Source organism: Peromyscus californicus, unplaced genomic scaffold (assembly GCF_007827085.1).
Source record: "Peromyscus californicus insignis strain IS unplaced genomic scaffold, ASM782708v3 Scaffold_18__1_contigs__length_77618521, whole genome shotgun sequence".
In the NCBI taxonomy this organism is placed as follows: domain Eukaryota; kingdom Metazoa; phylum Chordata; class Mammalia; order Rodentia; family Cricetidae; genus Peromyscus; species Peromyscus californicus.
Window position 1 is genome coordinate 71979336 of NW_026294480.1, and position 16256 is coordinate 71995591.

Here is a 16256-nt window from a genome sequence, read left to right on the forward strand (position 1 = left end):
ATAGCCAAGTCCAGTACTTGCCACTGCGAAAAACCATGTCTAGAATCTCTCACTGTGGTCAACCCATGTTATAATAACTGTTTAAAAAGGTGATTGCAAAAATCTTAGAAATCTAAGATGATATTTGAGGAGTGAAGATACATATTTTTCTGCTTATCACCCTTTCATGTGAACTACATTTCCTTCATGTTCTGCCAAAGACCCCAGAACACTAAACGCAGGCAACCTCCAAGGACAGGCTGGTAATCCAAATCTGCTAGGACAGCATTATGAACTTCAGATGGAACACATGATTGTGTCACGGGCACTGTACCCAAGCTGCCAGTCTGAGTGAGAAATGAGAATTTACTTACTCTTTTGAAAAGTTGTTTTTATTTTTTGAGATTATAACGTAATTGCACCATTTTCCATGTCCTACCTGCAAACTCTCCAATATACTGCTCTTTGCTCTTCCACATTCATGACCACTGTTTTCATTAATTGATTGATGTTACATACATATATGGATATGTAAGTACATAAGCACGTATTCCTAAATACATAAATACAATGTGCTAAATCTGGAAAGTGGTACTTGTACGTAGGTTGCAAACATTAGTGACAAAGAGCCAACCTCCTCTGTCATTTGGATCATCAAACTGATCGAACGCACATGGAGCCATTAGTGGCTGTGTCCGCCCACTGTGTGGGGAAGACATATTTGACAACAGAGGTAGTACAGAGGAAGGTAGATTTAAAATATGAAGAGAGTGAGGCAGGGCACCAGGAATGAACAGGATTGACGAGAATTAGCACGTGGTTTAGTCGCCTGCAGAAACATTCCTTATTTAAGGCCTGTTTATTTTAGGTGAGAGATGTCCGACTAGTCAGGTCAGTAATCTGATTACAGCTTTTAGATTAGAAGTTGTTAAGCTTATTCTTCCTGTTGGAAATATTGTCAACATTATTTTTTTTTCTTACCATCCCTGGCATAATGTGAAGTTTTTCTGAGGAAACATTATCTAGCTAATGTGATAATCAGCTACATCTAGAAAACTTTAAACATGAGAGAACCCAGGCAAATTTGAGGCTCCACAGATCATAAGCACGTATTTTGTAAATATTTTAGAGAGGAACATAAAACCTCCAAACATTTTCTCTCTTCATTTTTCTGTGGTCATGGTAGCTGGCAAGTACTTATCTTGACTTTTTCCCAAGCAGCAGAAAGTTGACTAAATCCGTTAACAGCTGGGTTTGATATAGTGTGTTTAGTACCAGTTAAATACATGGTGACCGGGAGGATTTTTTACTTGCGTGTCACTGGAATTCTCACTCCACTCTTTGGCCGTTACTGCATTTGAGGCGGCACAGAGGCCGTCTTATGTCAGATCCTGTCTTTCCAGATCGGGAAGGTTGCCTTTTGGGGTTCCCTTTTGTCCTATTGAAACAGGACTTGTCTCCAAGTAGATTTCCAGAATGAAGCAGAGCTTGGAAAACATCTCATCACTACAAAACAGGCTTTCTTATAAACTGTATTCCATATGTAATGCCCACTCATTTGAGCTCCATTTCAATGTTTGGCATTTCAGTTTGTATACATCTACATATTTGTATATACATCATCCTATGCAACTGCACACTTTAGGAGAAACTATTATGGGGGTGGGAAATATGTTAAATAATTATCATTTTTGCAATCTGAAATGCTCTTTTTTCTTGTGTTTCAAAGCACCGGCCTTTACAGCTTATACAGCAGTGACATTGAAGCTTCTGCAGCTCAGAACTCTGCATTCAAATATTTTATTCTCGAATAACAGATTCATTGTAACTGGAGATTTTTTTTTTAAAAGGGACTGGGAATGTTTCCACAGTCGCCTTAGCTTGTCCTTCCAATTCACGAGATACAGCTTTCAAACTTCTCTGAGAGAAGTGCACCTAACGGCATGTGATTGAAGTTAATACAGAATTGTGTATTTGCACCCAGAGAGAAGAATCTGCTCTGTCACTTACATGTGGAAATGGAAGTTCTGAAGTCGGCTTACTGTTCCATCACATTGCTTTAAACCGTGACCGGCATTTGGACGTCTGAAAGGTGAGTTCAAACTCCTATACAGGATGGTCCAACCCAGTTGATGGTGCTCTACGGTGCCAACCCCATGTGGTGGCTTTGTACAGGCTGCTGTCCAGTGTGTGCTCTGTTCCAGCTGCCTGACTGCCCCAGGCAAGCACAGCCTCATCTTAGACAGAGCTTTTACTATCTCTTTGCTTCTTTGGCGTACTTCGTACACACTCCTCTCACGGTCATTATACTGTTCCCACTTGCTGAATTGTAGTATTAATGTGGTGGACAGAGAGCTGAGGTGAGTTTCCCACCCTGTCTCAGTTAAGGTTTCTACTGTTGTGAAGAAACATCATGACCAAAAAGCAAGTTGGGGAGGAAAGGGTTTATTAGACTTACACTTCAGCATTGCTGTTCATCACTGAAGAAGTCAGGACAGGAACTCAAACAGGGCAGGATCCCCGAGGCAGGCGCTGATGCAGAGGCTATGGAGGGACGCTGCTTACTGGCTTGCTTCCCCGGGCTTGCTCAGCCCACCTTACAGAATTTAGGACTAGCAGCTCCGGGATGGCACCACCCACTATGAGCCGGGCCCTCCCTTTTTGATCACAAAATGAAGAAATGCCTTACAGCTGGATCTCAAGGAGTCATTTCTTCAGCTGAGGCTCCTTCCTTTGATGACTCCAGCTTGCGTCAAGTTGACACCAAAAACTGCCCAGGACACACCTTGTTATCATTCCCAGCACCCTCCTAACCGCTTCCGGAGTTCCATGGCAGCACATGCGCTGTCAGCATTCAGGCAAAATGCCTAGTCAGCCCAGGGTCGTTTGTCGCATGTAATCTGTGCTCAGCGTGGTCATGAAATCTATGCGCATGCGTGGCATGGCTACTTAAGCCCCCATATGCATGTGAAATCATCCTTAAAAGCGGACCCCACCCATTTCCACGCCCCTCCCCCACTTCCGTCACATTCCTCCGTTAGGTCTGTCCACTCTACCTTCTTTCCTATCTCCCTAATAAACACTTAAAGTGGGTTTCTATGTATCTCGTGGTCCGTTCTCGTGTCCGGAAAATAACACATCCTTTAGTACTGAGTTTGAAAGAAGTGTGTCTTTGTTTCCCTTCCCAACTGGAGGAAGCACAATCCACTGTGCAGTGAAGACTGCCAGTATAGAGCTTTGGTAAGATTCACTTTGAACACATGTCATAAGTCACCGAGTTCTTGGTCTGCGTCCATTGGCTTGTTCCGTGTTCGCTTACAGGTACTATTCATCTAAGGATATTCATCGAAGGATTTACCTTGCGATATAGAGCCACAAGACAAATTGTCCTTGTCCTTGTCTATGATCAAGGACTTGATCTAGATGTAGGGCAAAAATCGTTTGTGAGAGGCTTGGAGCAGGCTCTGGAAGCAGTGTGTGTGTGGAAAAAGCAGTTGTTTCTACCCCAACAACTGTCTCCGCGATAACTAGTCCTTTATAACTGCAGAGCACTAGGATTAGGACTGCTCTTTTTGCTGGCATGATGGTTGGCATGTGTACAGTGCTGCCTTGTGCGTTTGTGTCTCCTATACCTCACCTTCCAGCTTGCTCAGTCCCATCTGATTCAACGAACACCGACAAGCTACCTCTCTTAAGCAACCCAGAACAGCACACTGGAAATGCCAGGTGGTCATGGGAGGCTGGAGATGATGTAGCCTCCACAATGTGGAGCAATTAAATTGAACAGAAACGAGCAAACAAACAAATTATCCCTCAGTGCTACTGGCTAGATGAAAATGATCACAATGAGTCAATATACCTAGCAATGGTCAGATGGGATCAGGGGCTTCTCAGAATGAAGAGCCAAAGTATGACGGCCTTCTGATTGTGTTCTCTCTCACACAGTTTTTTGTTTGAGTGGGTTGGAGAGAAAAGATCAGTGAGAGCACACTAGAGCAGTTGTTGAACATTACAGACTAGTCTGAAAATCTGACCTGACCTAACGATAAATGCTAGGAAAGCATCCTAGTTTTCTGCAGGCAGAATGTCTATGTCTTCTACTCTCCTAAGACCCAGGGTCCTGGCTACAGGGGGGAATGTGCCCTTACTGCTGTAAGAATTTATAGTTTTCGACTTTACATTTTTTTTACCCATCCTCTTCCCCTTTCCATGTGGGAGCAAATCGTTTGTGTTTTCATTTCAGCCTCATTAGCATGCAGCAGAATGTTCAAGTCTACATTAAGTAAATGAATTCTGAATGGGTGAATGTTGGTCCATGGTTCTCTTTAAGGAAAATATACTTTATTGGCCTATTGGCCTGCTTATTTGCATTAAACTTATGACCTCATGAACTTGGTTGTCTGTGTATATCCCTCTTCAAACAGAGCCTCCAGTAACTTTTGTTTTTAAAGCCCCTTTGAAATTGTAAACTGACAAGATGAAGGCAGGATTCTATGAATGCCATCAGTTTCGGCATTCACTTATTTTAGAAGAAAAGGAAACTTCCTTTCCTCACCTCCCACAGCCTGAAGAAAGTTTCCTTTTTGAGAACAAAATTACCATTTGTTTCAAGACTTCTCTTCAATTATAGCAATTTCCACATGTTTTGAAACTATTCTCAGCAAAAGAAAAATCAACATCATGTGCTTTTGAAACCCAGGCGGATCTGGCAGGCACAGGTTCGAAGGAATCAGGGCTGAAACTCATGCTTTGGGAGGTTTTCTGCTTTGCTCTTGGCTATTGTCCAGCTTTCTGTTACCTCAGAAGCAGAGCCGACTGAACACGGAGCCACATTTAATTGCTGCGCAAAGTGGATCTTGCAGTGTGCTACCACACAGCTAACCCTCTTCAGGGTAGGATAGCACACCCCATTAGCTGAGGTTTGTCCTGTGTACTTTTTGTGCTGGCAGGCTCTGGCTGGGAGGAAAATCAGGAAGTATCCATCGCAATCAGCCAGCTGTGGCCTGCCAATCCGGTTCCTTGACAGGTAGCAAGCTGGATTCTTGGCTGTAAAGCATCTCTCAGCTTTGCTGTGCTCTAGGGAGGGCAAGCGTTGAGCCCAAGCAATTCAAAGAAGCGTAATTGTGCCTCACAGTACAGAGAGAGTCACCACATCTGCTTCATATTTTTGGCTTTTAGAACTGAACTAGAACAGAGAAATAAACATACAGCTTTGAATATAGAGTAAAAACAAGCTCATGGTAACAGATGAGCATATTGTATGGAACTCAGTGAAAATTTCCTTAATGAGGGTTTCTTTAGGCAAAGTGAGAAATATTTCTGGTGTTAATCAAGGTTTTTTTTTAAAAGGATTTAATAGAAATATTATCTATTTAAGCATCAAGGCAGCCTATCATTCCTTCTTAAACCTATTATAGTCAATTGTTGAGCTGCTGCAGTGGTGTGACGTGACCTATTGCAAATATTTGGGGTGTCATCTGCACTGCATTAGCCTTTCTAGTGGTAGTTATTTAAAAAAATAATTTGGATGTAGTAGGCTAAAAACATTCAAGGCTATGAATTAGAACTTCATTAACCACTTTCAGCTTTTATTTTGGTTCAAATGTAAATGCAGTCATTTGATATCTAAGTGTATATAATATGTGATGACGGTCTTTTAAAAGTGTAATCTAGCAGAAAATACGTCTTAATTTGAGTGTAACACTGCTTTAAATATAATTTCAATATTCCTCAGCATCTGGCGTCTCAAAGCGTGAGGTCATCTGAGGTTAAGAAAACTTATTCCTGCAAATAATAATAACAATAAGCTTCAGACAAATACCGACGAAGCAAGCTGCGGTTAAGACGATCAGGCATCCTGGAGAAGAGGAGAGGAAGGGCATGTGGAGACTTCACCGTATAGGGCCGCTGTGCTTCAGGATGTGTTTTTTCCTTGGCTAGCATAGAGACAGCACTTTTGAGACGTGTGGATGGAACCTGACATGGAACAATTAGCTCAGACAGCTCAGGCTTGCTGGTTGTACTCCGGTTTGTCCCTAGTCCCTGTCCTGTAATCTACAGTTAAGTATTTTTCATGTTTGTTTTTCAAAGTCTGTGGCCCAGTAGGATATAAGCCATGTGAAGTCAGGGACCACGTCAGGTCTCCGGTGCATCCCCAGCCAAGCTCCTATGTGAACAGCAGATAATTGCTGTTTAGGGAGCACATACAGCAGGTACCTGGGCCTATTCTAAAGTTGGGTGTGTTGACTCATGTCCCACCTCTACCAACACTGTGAGTAGATTATTGTCACACCCACCCTACAGAAGAATGAGGGGAAGCAAGAGAAGGTGACCACTCTGCCAGAGTCAGGAACTAATGGGTGGGAGAGCAGAACTTAAGCTAGGTGGTCTGGCTCTCTCTAGATACTTGCTTTTCATTGCTAACTCGATTCTCGGCAAAGTGGAAATACTTTATATTAGTCAAGACTGAAAAATAACCTGATTGTCAACATTAGATACTGAGGCTGACTGTCATTAATTCCCCTTCGTTATTACCCTTATTTGACAAAAGTGTGTTGGCCACTTCTTATGCACCATTGTGATCTTAGACCACATCAGTCAAAGCTCACAGCAATCCAGTGTGCATGTGTGTGTGTGTGTGTGTGTGTGTGTGTGTGTGCGTGTGTGTTTGAATGTGTTTGTGCTTGAGTGTGTGTATGTGTATGCTTGTTTGTGTACATGGGTATGTGTATGTGTGGGTGTGTACCTGTATGTGTATGTATGTATGTATGTATGTATGTATGTATGTATGTTTGTGTACCTTTGTGCTTGTGTGAACCCGTGTGTATGTGTGTGTTTCTGCGTATATGTGTGTGTACATGTGTGTATGTGTGTGTGTACCTGTGTATATGTGTGTGTGCACATGTGTGTTTGTGTGTGTATCTTTGTCTCTTTATTTTAATAGATGAGGAAGCTGTAATGGTTAAGTAATTTGGAGATTCATCTTGTTAACACACTCAGGACCGGAAGTGAAGCATTCTCAGCCGCAAATTCCTTTTTCTTTGCTGCGCAGAGTTCATGTCTCTGTCCTCTGGCTACTAATGCAGCGGAAAGAGATCAGGTTGGGCAGTATGTGGTCACTCTCGGGAAGATATTGATCTCCCTGATTTTTTTCCTCATTCTGTGATGTGTGCTTTGAGTAGCAAGGATCTGCTTTTCCCTTGCCTTGAGGGGAAGAAAGGCCGGGAAGGTACTCACCTTTGTAGCTGATTTAGGGTGACAGCAGTTTAGTGTAGGCCTGAAGTTATGGATTCTGAGGTCTTATGATTCTGTGCTGGAAGCAGAAAGAATAAATTATTCTCTTCCCTTCTTCTGTCATTTTAAATCTGTAGGGGAATTGTGTGCTATAAAAACTTGAAACCAGCTCCTCTATTGTTAACATATGATTTTTTTATAGTCTGTCAGAGATTAGAAAGGGGGTCTTGCACAGTTCAAGTATTATTTTTAATCAGGTACTCATAATTCGTTTTATATCAGAGACCTGATGAGTATTTGGTAATTACAGCGATCACATAATCTTTCAAATGCAAATGGTCTGACTCAGGGCTCGGTTTGTTTGGAACCAACTGATGATTAAAGAATGGTATAGCTTTCCAGTTGTTTTACTCCCATCTGTGTGCGCCAGGCAATCACCACTTACAGATGGTCCTGATTCGGAGACAGGTTGCTACATGCAGAAAAAGTATGTTTCAGTTATCTTAATAAGATTTATTGCAGTAGTCACAGCTAAGTGCTTAAACCTTAATGATAATTGCCGCTAATCTTTCAAGAAAATGATTAGAGTTTAATAAACCTCAAGAAGGGTATTTTCCTGTGAACTTCAACAGAATTGCAAAGGTAAATTTAATGTTTATTTTCTCATCTAATAAATTTGAAGACTGTGTGCCCTTTACCGCTTTCAGAAACTGGATTTCACACATACACATACACACACACACACACACACACACACACACACACACACACACACACACACATATATACACACACACACACACACACACACACGGAATAGAAAGACTATGAAAAAATAATGGGTCAAATTGAACCGAATCATTTTTGTAGAAATATACTAAATTAATTCATATTAGTTTGTGGTTTAGTTTGTGGTAAAATATACATAATGAACAGTCAGTCACAGGCACATGCACTTGTAATTCAATGTATTTAGAAGGTTGAGACAGGAAGATCATGAGCTCTAGTCTAAATTGGACAACTTATCAAGACTCTGCTTCTAAAATGTTTGTACTGTGAAAATTATTATGTTAACTACTTTAATCGTGTAGTGCAGTGTTTAGGGGCTGGAGAGATGGCTCAGTGGTAGTTATGAACATGTTGCTCTTCAAGAGGATCTGAGTTTGATTCTCAGCACTCACATCAGGAAGTTCACAACAAGCTGTAACTCCAGTCTCAGGGCGTGGACACCTGCCTGACCTACTCAGACACATGTAAGTACAGAGCAGTGCTCAAAAGTATTTCATCTGCTCTAACAGAAATCTACATTCTGTAAACAGAGACTCCCTGTTCTCCATTTTCTTAGCCCTGGGCAACATCTATTCTTCGTGTTGCCTTTATGAACTTACCTACTCCTGTTGGCTTGTTTTCTTTAAAATGCATGTTTGTGCGGAGAGAGATGGCATACAGGGGCGATTCAGTGAAAGGGATTACACACACACACACACACACACACATACACACACACATATACACATATACACACACAATACACACACTCTCACACACATACACACATACACACACTCACACACACACAAATACACACACACACACACACACACACACACACACACACACACACAGGGATCGGATTAGTGTCCATATGAGGGCTCCTGTGTGAAACAGTTCGTTCTCTCATGCCCTTTCACTATGTAAGCATGCAGCAAGAACGTGCCACCTCTGAAGCAAAGGCCATGTCCTCACTAGACACCAAATCTGCTGGCATCTTGATCTTATTCTTTTCATCCTCAAGAGCTTTGAAAAGTAAATTTCCATTGCTTATAAACTACCTAGTCTAAACTGAAAGATATCTTAGATTGGGTAGGAATGAACTAAAATACTCATGTAAGTGGAATCTGAATATATTTGCTCTTTCATGTTCTGTTCAGCATAATTTCTGTTTCATTTAGCATTTTTTCTGAATCCATCGACGCATGGAATTTCATTCAGATTTGTGACTGAATATTCTAGCAGGTGCCATGGTTTGTTTATTCACTAATTTGTTGATAGGTATCGACATGGATGGAGTGAGTGCTGGGTTTCGGCCCTTAGAGACGGGAGTATTCTCATGAACTTGCTAGCTTTGGCATCAGTTTGTGCTTTTACTTTCAGTTTTGGACATTGTTGCTCCTGTTGCTGTTTAGTACCCTGACAAAAAAGACTGTAGTGCAGAGAAAGTTGATTCTCACTACAATTTCGCCATTTCTGGGAAGTCATGGTAGGAAGTCAAGCAGACAGCCACACCCACAGTTTAGAGGGGCGAGAGCATGAATGTCTGCATACTCTCTACTTGACGCGCTGTCCCCAAGCCTGTGTGGTTCAGGATGCAAATTCAGGGAGTTGTGTCACCCACAGTGGCCTAGGTCTTCCAGGGTTAGTTAACAAAATCAAGCCAATGGCCCCCCTTTCACAGGTCCACAGGCCAACCGGATGTAGACAATCCCTCATTGAAATTACCTTCTCAGATGTTTCTAGAGTGTGTCAAGTTAGCAATTAAAACTAGGTACACATCAAATTTGATGACCATCTACTAAGGATGAGTTTGACTTTGGGAGGAACTGAAAACACTTTTCTACAGTGGCTGTATCATTTTACATTTTTGCCACAACGACTTCAGCATTTCAGAACCTTTTTGGCAACACATGATACTTTCATTTTTTTCCTTTGTTAATAAACCTACCCTTAGCTTTGTAAGTTAAATCAAACAGATCTTTACACTAATCATGAAAACATTTTTTTATTTTTAATAATGTGCAAATGTCACAAAGTTAAAATTTTAAAGGAGCTCAAATTGGATCATTTCTTTACATTTATTTGGCTGGTCTCCCTGAGAGGAAAAATTATTTTACTCCAAGGAATAACAAAAGCCCCAAAATAATGCTTCGCCCTTATGCATGGCTGGAAGGTAAGGTAAATTCTATCTATGTATAAAATCCTTAAGATCAGCATGAAAATTCACAGCCACATGAAGAGAGATATAGTAATATAGGTATGTTACAGTTCTGGACATTTGTATTGTTGGGCAGGTAAGATGGTGTGCTTGCTAGTTAGGTTGAACTAGGCTGCAGATATATGTATAGGTGTATACATAGGCACACAAGTACACAAGTACACAAGATATATACATGCCACTCCCATTGGACTTTATAAATGAGATTACTGTAGAGGAGACATGGGAAAGGTAAGTGGGCTTTTAAATATGAACACCTGAGACACCCTGCTTGGCCCTGGACCACAGGGTTGATCTTTACAAAAGATGCAGTAGCAGCATTCTGGGCATGGGTCCACAGGCATATTGGCTCCACTAGCACACACTAGTTACAAGATTTCCTTTGTAAGCCAGGACCTAACTTGACTTAATTTAGATAGAATTGTGCCGTTAAAAGCTTGCTCTGGGATAAGTGCATACATTTGGTCGGGGACAAGAACAGGTGTTGGAGAAGGGCTTCATCGAGGGCCCCTCGGAGAAGCAGGCCTCCTGTTTGGGGAGCAAAAATCAATTGGTCTTGGGTTTTGATTGAGGATAGCTACAAACCGTGCCACAGACACATTTGAAGGTTCAGTGTTTCATTTCTTGCACACAGCACTGGCCTTTTATCGCCATATAATTCCAGGGTTATGTGGCTTTGGAGCTTCCACATCAGGTTCATGTCTGAAACAGAAGTCCTTAAATTATTTACTTATAGTTTTAAGATGAAATAACAGCTGTATTTTTGTTTTCAGATTCCTGGTCAAGATGTTTTATAGAGCTGCTAGATAAAAAACTCATTTAAGAAAGTAGATACAGATGAAATAATACTTCTCTGAGAAATGCTATGATGCTTATTCAGTTATAAATAAATTTGTTTATTATTACATTTAATATTGGTATGAAATGTTTTATAGTAATCTGGCTAGGGTACTATGACATAGAATGAGTTGTGTCTGATCTTTTTTATATAACTTATATTCCAAACTGCAACGTATTGCACTGCAAACTGGAATATGGGTCACCATTTAAGATACGATCCCAAATAAGAGGTCCCCTCGTCAGAACAGTCAACATTCTCGTTGCATGAGAGAATTCAGTAGCCTGCATGCCTGGGGAATGAAAGTCATTAGCTCTCTTCAGTGAATGAGTCATGGATGCTGACTGAAGTGAGATTATTTTCAAGCATTTCTTTTTTTTTTTAAGTGATGGAAGAATTTTTTAAATCACTTTATATATTATTCAATATCCCTGTTGATAAGTGGTATGAAAAATGATCCTGTATCAATTAAAATTAATCGAAATATTTACAATTTATACTTTCCTTCCACAGATGTGGAAGTCCTTTTGCCAAATCAATTAATTAACACATTATATGACTTGAGGTGTGTCTTATTATCACCATTTTATGGACAAATTTAAAGCTAGGGAGGTTAATTAAGCCATCATAGAGTCCAGAGGCCTGGAGTGGCAATGCAAAAATAGACTGAGCACCAACTTCAAGGCCAGGAACTCTGCTTTTAGCATGGGTTTTAATCGATCTAGATGGCTTTATCTAATTCAGAAAGCACATGCAGTATTTCTGAATCACTAGGCAGCAATATAATGTGGTTAAAATAATTAATATTCTGATATCCTTTATAAGTATAAATTATTGTTATATATTCCAGCCTCAGACTGCTAAGCAGGCCAAGCCATTCCGTGGTGACTAAAGTGTAAATTGACTGGTAAGTGGGAAGTCCATCCTGTCATCTCCTGCTGAGGTATCAGAGATTCCTTTGTCAGATTCCAATCTATGTAAGTGGTGCGTTTTGCTCTGCTCTGCTGAATGTGTTTGTCTTCAATTCTTTAATGAAACTCCAATTCATTTTACACAGAAATTTCATATTCGGAACTGTACAGGGTGCCCTTGATTCTGCCAGCAAAGCCTCTGTTTCTCTTTGGAAAGGAACTGTGGAAACAACATAGTATTATGTGACTATCTAGAAAAGCAGTTGACTTTATCAATGTTTTAATTTGTGTTATGACAGACTATTGAGAATGACATTTTATCCAAGGACAACCCTGTGCTTGTTTGATGCTTCGCTTTCATTGAATATACTTAGGGAAAACAAAAATACTGGCAATCTATGCCTTGTTTCATTGAAAGTTTCCCCCAAACATTGACTATGAAAGTTATTAGGAACATCCCACTTCCACTTTCTTATGCAAATCCCAACTCTCAGTGTTTTAACTTATGTAAGTAAAGGGTTGTTAAGACTACTTGTGGACTATGGAGCTAGATAGGAGACCATGGGATGAGAACAAGAGTCATTGAGGCGGGTATGTGGAAAGCATGAGCTGTGAGAACAGAAAGGAGACTACTGGGGGTTGGAAGCCACCAGGGCAAGGAGGGGAAGGACAAGGAGGTGCAGAAAGAAACAACAGAATGAATCTTGTTTGAAGAATCCCATAATAAAACCAATTTTTTGTAATATAATAATAACAAATGAAAAATGAAAGTTATTGCTAGAGAAGCCAAAATCTCAATCAGTTCACTTCAGGGCAAGTGCAGAGGATGATGACAAGATGTAAGGACAAGCCCTGTTTCATTTGATGGCATTTCAAATGCAAGATGGAGCTTTTCCATAGTTCATGAGTGGGTAGCTGATGAGAATTCTTTTCGCCACTTCATGAAGACACCTTAGAAGTAGCTCCTGTGCTAAGCATCTATGTGATGCACCTGCCACCTACAATGCTGGCTGCTGAGGCAGAGGTCGAGAGCCCCCCCGTCACTGCCAGTTGGGGAGCCACCCTTGTACCGGGCTATCGACAGTTTTCTTGATTCATGAAAGAGTCTGTATTTGCTAAATGGTGATAATAAGACAAAGCTCCCCAGGAGAAAAAAGGATTTTTCTGAGATTATTATTTAAAATTATTTATCTTGTAATGTATTATATTGTATTAATCTTCATATACCAAATGCATTTTGTGTTTTTTAAATGAGTCCTTTTGGCTCATAGTGTATAATGCTTTTCGTAAGCTGTTGGATTTGACATTGTGGTATTCTGTTGAAGACTTTTGTGCTGATATTCATGAAATATCTATCAGGTAGTTTGCTTAACTTTTAATGTCTTCCCATTTTCCATACTGTAGTTCTAATACCATATAAGGAATTGAGGAGCTTTTCTTAGCTGTGAAACAAATATCTGAGAAAGTCAATATAAAGAAGAAAAAGTTATCTTGTGTCATCAGTTAGTAAGTTTCAGCTTCCAGCCCCTTTCTCCCTTGTTTGGAGGGCTGTGGTGAAGCAGAACTGCTCACTACATGGTGGTCAGGAAGGAGAGGGGGGCATAGAGAGAAGAAACAGTGAGCAGGTCCCTACAGGAGTCATACAAGGAAGCAAACCATGCAAAGAAATAAGAATGAAAACCTGGTGCAGATTGACTTTGTCAACTTAGATCATTAGATATTGGGGAGTCTAATGCCAGGGCATTCATTGTCAATTGTACTGTGAAAACACAGTACAATTTGGGAAAAGGTTTTCAGGCAACCACCAGTCCAAACAGTCCAATTAATTCGAGGTGCACAGTAAAGCTTAAGATGTGATTACATAGAAACTCCATTACAAAGTGCGTGTGACCATGAGGATGGGTTCTATCGCTAAAAGGCCCAGAATCTAGTGTGGTCTCTGACTGATAGCATAAAGGTCAGCAGGCCATAAAGTACATGTGACATCTACCCTAAGGATGGGTAATGGTCTAGGAGGGAAGAGTCTGGGAGAATCATTCTGGGGAATTAGGGTGAGGTCTGCCTCCACAGACAGCAGAAAGGTCACCAGGTCATTAACAAAATTCACTCTTAGCTTTCTGGATGGAATTGCAGGCATTTGGTTTTATCTCCTCCATTGAAGAGACACCTCTGCGTGATTAACATTCCTGGTTCTCTTTAGTGCTTCTCTGTGAGGACACAGACCTCTGTGGCCCCAACAGCACTGGACGAGGAAGAGCCAAGAGATGCATGTCAAATTGTACCCACAGGGATAACCCAACTAAGCACCATCTTCTAGTTTCTAGGACCTCCCAAAATGACGTCAAATTTTGAATCCATCTCTGGATCAATCCATTAATTAGGCCAGAGGCTCCCATGAACAATAGCTGCTCTGTAGTGCTAAAACAGAAGACCAAGCCTTATGACACATATGTCCACAGGAGATATTTCTTATTCAAATCTGTATTTTTTTCTATGGGGGTAAGATTTGTAAAGACTTTATTATCGGTGATTTCTTTTTCTTCTTCTGTGTTGTGTGCGTGTCCATGGTATATGCACAGGTGTGCAGGTATTCCTGTTTGTGCATTGGCATATGGCAGCAAGATGTCAATGTTGAATGCATGCCACGTGTGTGGATGTAGCTCCAGGAGGCTGACATGAGTGCTGGGAACTGCACTCAGGTCCTCCGGAAGACCTGGAAACACTCTTAGCCACTGTGACTGGGCTTGTACATGTGGCAGTGCTAACACATGTCTGTTAGCTTTGGTTGGTTTAAATTCTGATCAAATACTTTATTTCCTGGTTGAGCATTTTTGCAAATGTCCTATATACCAATTTGTATTAAAATCTATTTTTTCCTGATGTATAATGGTATCTTATTTCATCCTCTGTGATACCTCTTTCAACTCTTACTACACAATATGTTTACTATGATAAAACAATTTTTAATTAAAGTCTATTTTATGTAATGTCTGTTAAATCACTTTAGCTTTCCAGGTAGTTCTATTTTTATCTGTTTTAACTTATATCTTGGTTTATCTTTTCATTTTACTTGTAATTTTACCTATAAATCCAAAATAGACCTCTTATAGAAGGTATCTACTTGGATCAAGATTTTCCTTTCTTTTTTTAACTTTTTAATTGATTCTTTGTGGATTTCACATTCTGCAGCCTGATTCCACTCATCTCCCAGTTCCCTTGCTTATATCTTCTGCCATTCAACCTCCCTCCAAAACAAAATTTAAAACTAAAATGAAAAATCCCCCAAAACCAAAAACTAAACCAAACCAACCAACCAAACAAACAAAAAAACAAATAAAAATATCTACAGCGTGGAAACTGTAGTGTGGCCCAGTGACTCACACAGTTCACCCTTTAGTCCATACATCTTTACTTGTAAGTATTCATTGCAAGAGTCAATGGTTTGGTTCGAGGCCTCTGACTTCTGCGGCATCTTAGATACTAGGCCCTCACTGCGGCTCCTCTTGTCTGTCCTTTGGTTGCTTTAAGTCAAAGAGATCCTGTAGCTTTGGATCTGCAGGCCTGGTCCCTTTACGTGCTCCAGCAGTTTATAGACGAGGTGGGTGTCGGGATGGGATACTTCATAGCCCTGTTTCTGGGCCTGGGTGGTACCTGGGTTGGTCAGCCTGCCAGCTTTCCCTCATCACCATCTGGATGAGCTCTCCAGCACTTCCCCAGCTAGCTCACCCCACATAACAGGCAGAAAGGAGCAGGGCCAGTTCTCCTGTTCTCACACCCTTGGGCCCAGCTCACCCACACTCACACCAGAAGTGCCAGTTCTACTGTTTTGCCCACGTGAGGTACAGGGCCAACTCTACCATTCTCATGTCCCCAAAGTTGGCTCTCCCAACTGTCACAGGTGGCAAGGGGGAACACACTTCCCTTACCCTTGCCAACTCACAGCATATGCGGGAGGGATGGGGGCGGCTCTCCTACTCTCATGTCCACAGGCCTGGCTCCCCTGCACCCCCACCAAAGGGTCAGCTGTAGTGTGCTGCCCAGGCAAGGGACCATGACTGCTCTCCTCCATGTGTTGCAGCTGGTAAGGGGCAGGGCCAGTTTTCCCACTGTCCCGGCCCCGGGGCCAGCTCTCTCACCTGCCACAGGTGGCAAAGGGTGAGGGAGTGTTTTTCTTATTCATGCCATCACATGGCAGGCAGGGGGTGGGGTCACTCTTGCTCTTATGCTTGCCCCAGCCCACTCACCTGAGCCACCACCAACAGAGTCAGCTCTTATGTGCTGCCTAGGCAAGGTGCAGGGCCTG